The sequence below is a fragment of the Protopterus annectens genome, chromosome 8.part0 (genome assembly GCF_019279795.1).
Source record: "Protopterus annectens isolate FY-2018-M chromosome 8.part0, PAN1.0, whole genome shotgun sequence".
Classification (NCBI taxonomy): Eukaryota; Metazoa; Chordata; order Ceratodontiformes; family Protopteridae; genus Protopterus; species Protopterus annectens.
In genome coordinates, this window is record NC_056741.1 from 1,986,834,901 (window position 1) to 1,986,839,823 (window position 4,923).

General features: G+C 35.4%; 1 non-coding gene across 1 annotated transcript; it reads right to left on the reverse strand.

Moving 5' to 3' along the window:
• Positions 1-3,654: 3,654 nt before the first annotated feature.
• Positions 3,655-3,818, reverse strand: LOC122809815. Its single transcript, XR_006365955.1, has one exon. It is a non-coding gene; the product is annotated as a U1 spliceosomal RNA (small nuclear RNA).
• Positions 3,819-4,923: the final 1,105 nt, after the last annotated feature.

Below are 4,923 nucleotides of genomic sequence, written 5' to 3' on the forward strand. Positions count from 1 at the left end.
GAATGACACCATTGTCATTGTTTTTATCATGGTCTCCTACAGATGACTGAAGCAAAAATGGCAGACAAGTATTTCATGGAATCCTATTTACTTTGCAGAATCCTTTAGTCACTGCAGGTGAGAACAGGTAGGTGTGACCTCCCCTTTACACACCCACAGTTAAACATAGCCAGTTTTCAGGGTCAACCATGTTAAAGGTAGGTGTAATTTGCTTGTGTATTTGTGAATGTGTGCTGGAGTCAGGTTAAGTATAGAAAAGTGAATCACTTCTGATTTGCTTTGTGACATTCATTATGATCTCCACTGGTGATATCCCATTCATTATTTCTACAAACCCATGTCATGTGACCTGACAACACCTTGTTTATGCAGAGGGCTACATTTAATTCTAAGACCACGATACTTACTGTGCTGTTATTTTGGCTTGCACTACATTGGCAGTGGTGTGGTATTGTGCTGTACTACATGAATACTACACTGCAGTGTAGTTTATCAGCTATGTTTACGTTTTATAATTTGTCACCTGGATGCTGTTTCATATTATGCCTGGGTTGTGTACATACATTGATTATAATGATGTGTGAAAAGATTTGCCAGTTTTCTTAACAAAAATATTTCAAAAGAGAATTTTTGCAAGAAACATATACTTTGCACCCAGCATCCACATTTTGTTGTGTCTAAGACATTTCAGCACAGATGAACAATTCTATGGTGTTGCGGTAGCGTTGTCGCCTCACAGTAAGACGTTGTCTGGTTCGATTCACAGCTAGAGCATCTTCTGCGTGGAGACATACGTGAATGAGCGTACCTTCATTGAAGGTTGTGCGTCAGGGCTGGTAACTCGGCACGTAAAAATCAACTACCAATCATTAGCGGACCGGAGTTCCGCTGTGGTGACCCATTACCGGGAAAAGTTGAAAGACACAAATTATCAGCCTAATGCACAGAATGAATGTTGTTAGCCAAAATATAGTTACCTAGGTTCATATCTCTCAATTTATAGAAGTTGAAAGGAGGACAAAGGCTGTTAAAAGGTACATACAGCCAGCCAAAGATCTGGAGATGTAATTAGCATAAACATTGAACCCTTAGTAACATATAGCTCCTCCCACTTCTAGTTGGACTGTGGGATACTGCTCAGAAAGGCACATTTAAAAAATTAGAGTGAGTAATATATAAGCATATTGTTGCAGGCACAGTGTAAAATCTGTTGGCTATAGTCAATGATATTGGAAAATCTACCTCATACAGTCATTTTTTTTTTGAAAATGAGAGATGTAGCACGTGGATGCTTTTTCTTTAAATTATTTGTGCCATTAGTAATCTGGAGATGCAGTCTGATTTCTGGTATTTTAAACTGCTTGAAAATTGTGTGTGTGCGTGTGTGTGTATGTGTGTGTGTGTGTGTGTGTGTGTGTGTGTGTGTGTGTGTGTGTGTGTGTGTGTGCGTTTGTGTGTGTTGGGGGCAGAAAATTGTTTAGAGTGAAATATTAAGCCCGAAAGTAGAGATGTACCTCCAAAAATTAGGTACATTATGTAAAGTCTTAAATCATGTCTAAAAATAGGCACATTTCTCCAAAATAGGTACAGTTGAGAGGTCTGTCTACATTTGACTAGAGGTTTAGGTGTCAGAGGTCCACTCTAGCACAGGAATATAAATGAGTAACTAATGCTATGCTCACATTTTTATAGTGTGATAGTAAGAAAAAACATTGCTAGTTCATCATAATGCTAAAGTGACCAGCTTGATGGATGTTGTCAAGCAAAATGTGTGAACATTTTGAAGCATTACTGCACACACTGCTTCTACATATAGCATTGTGTAGCATCCCCAGCATACACTGAGAAGGGAGGACTGGGCAGCAAGACCCTCTTATCCTGCTCTCATCTCTACATGAAATGAATAACAGCTGCAGGGTTGGTGGGCTCTTACATTTAGGTGAGCATGTGGGATGACCCCACATATGTTTACAAAATACAGCTTTTATCAACAAGTAATCAGTGTACAGTTGTAATATAGCATAATTTAATTCTAGTACAGCATAGTGTGCTGAGTATGACTACATCTCTTAGTACTTTGGTTAGAAGAATTCAGTGAATTTGTGTGTACAAGTAATTGCATTTTTTTTGGCATGCATTATGTTTTATAAACCTTAGTACATGAAACATACCTAAGTGTGATGGGATCGAGGGATATGCACTGCCTGTTACAAGTAAAGGTTGTTATAGTCAATAGGATACAACATGTATTCACTTGAAAATGCGGCCAAAATGCAGGTATAACTGTGCCATTCTTGTGCGGCAGCATTTTGTTTCAATAATAAATATTATAAAAGTTATTTTTTAAGGCAGAGATCAATAAAGCATTCATTTAACAGTCAGACATTGTGAAATATCTTACAGTACTGGTGTAGTCTTTAGATGACATCCTCCAACATAAACTCAATACTCATCTTCGAAGTCACACTAGTACTACCTTACCACATGAATGCTGCTGCACTGCAGTATTTACTTTCTTCATTTTTCTTTCTATTATTTTAAATTATTTTATTAATTTATTGCATTTTGTTAATCAGGCATTGCATTTATTGACTAGGCATTGCATATCATTATCCATATTTTAATTTACATGTGTTGTAATTTGTTGATTTGTTAGCTTGAGTGCCAGTCAGTTATGTATTAGATTTAGACGGCATTAAGAACAAAAGTGGTATTAGGTAATATAGTTCTGTCTGTGTGAACTAAGGTGAAATACTTTGCTACAAAATGTACAGTAAGTACTAGCAGTTTCATTGGTAAAACAAAATTAAACACTTTAGCACTAAAGCTTGACCTTGAAAACATTTGTTGATTGAGGATCACAGTCGACTTTAACTGACAGAGGACCTGCAACTTTAAAAGTGTAGTTCTCTGCAAATATAACTAAAACTTTGTGTGTCAAATAAAGAAGAGCCTTCAAAATAGATTGGTAACTCATTTGGTAGGGAGTATTGTTTATTACACTGTGCAGATTGCAAGGTTATTTCAACAACTGCCAAAATGGTCAACAGCTAGTTTAAAGTCATTTATTCTGGTTCAGAGCTTGTCACTTTAGTTACTGGAATCACTGTTATCTATTAAAAATCTACTTCTTAGAAAAGCTACACCAACTAAAATAGTCTAAAGAGTATATTTGCCTAAACATTAAATCTTTCTAGGTCTTTCCTCATAGATTTGTGCTCTTGGTGAGATAGAGCAATTGACTTTAATTGAGATCAGCCTTGCGATTTGTTATTTAATTAGTGGTTCTACGTGGTACAATGAGCATTCATCAGGATTTTCTTGATAGCATAATATTTCCCTTATTTTTAAAATGAAAAACAAATGCAATAATAGGTTCATGGGTTAATTCTAGGCTAGCTGCCCTTGTAGGCCATTTAAGCCTGTTAATTTCCCTTGCAAAGGTGAGACTCAGATCATGTGTCTTGTGACTGTGAGCTAAACATATTAACCATTATATGTGCCCCCAGTCCAAATTAATGTATACTAGGCAATCAGTCTGCAGACTACTACATGCCTAGCCAATAACCAGTTTTTAGAAGTGAGAATCAAACCCTATACCATGTGTCTTTGAGGTTAACACCGTAGCCGTTATACCAAACCCTAAATAATCAGCAGGGAATAGCATGAACATTGTGCCGCACTATCATAAATTATGCAGTTGAGTTTCCCACATTTGGGGAAATCACAAAGGTCAATCCAGTCTAAGTGTAATGGAAGATCCTCACTCTGGGAAAACCACCTTCTTGATTGTGATATTCCCACTGCCAGGTAAATAAATACCACCCTTCAAAATGTTTTGTTAAATGACTTCTCCAGTGTGGTCATTTTATTCAACATTTCTAAATAATAACAATTTACTGCCCAACTTAAATATTTTGTTGGAAAATTTCACTAAGACATATTAGAATTATATAGCTTTATTTATCTTATTTCTTTTGATGCAAGTTTTGAATAGTTCAATGGTAATTCTGTTATATGTACTAATGTCCAGCTAGTTTGAATCTCTAACCCCAATCGACAATTGAGTTAGGAAGAATCGGAATATATAGAGAGTTTCTCAATAGAAATATATTTTTCGGTCACAAGTAATAAATGAGAACTCTATAACTTCTTAAACCTAGTAGTTAGAATTAAAGTTTTTAAAGTTGGGAAGATACTTTGGAGCTGGTGATGAACTCAGTATTATAATAGTGGTATGAAGAATTTGAGAACCGGCAGCTTTGATTAGCTGCTTGCTCTATTTTTAAGTAGATCAGCAATAACCACTTAGATATTTTAATGATAAGATGTGTTTTTAGATAACAATTTTACTAGATGTGATGAGTTTGAGAAACACATGAAATGAGACAGTTTTATTCAGTACTGATTTTATAGTTAATATTACTATTATTAGTTTTATCTTTCCTGTGTACATATACACTTTTTTTATATACATTTGTCACATACATCATGTGTCTATACTAGACATCATGACACGATTGTGATCTAACAATAGACATTGGGGAATGAAGTCAGTGATAACTTAGACAGTTGGATGTTTCTAACTCTCAGTGGCTGTTTTACTTTAACTATTTATAACCGCTGTGTTTATTTATGCACAACGTAAAGAATGACTAATGCTCTCCACACGTTGATATAACATCATTCTATTCTTAGAAAATTTTTTTATATATGACGCATTTACAAGCATTGATTTGTATATGGAGCATGCGTTTGCTCTGCCCTGCTCTGCAATAAGCAGTTTGGAAAAGACGTCATTGTTTGGTTTTGAGATTTATATGCACCAGATGTGGTTTTTAAAAGTTATATTTGTTTTTAAAAAACTAGGATAATAAGATGTGAGCATGGTTGTCATCAGAGCACAAGTTGTGTATATACGAG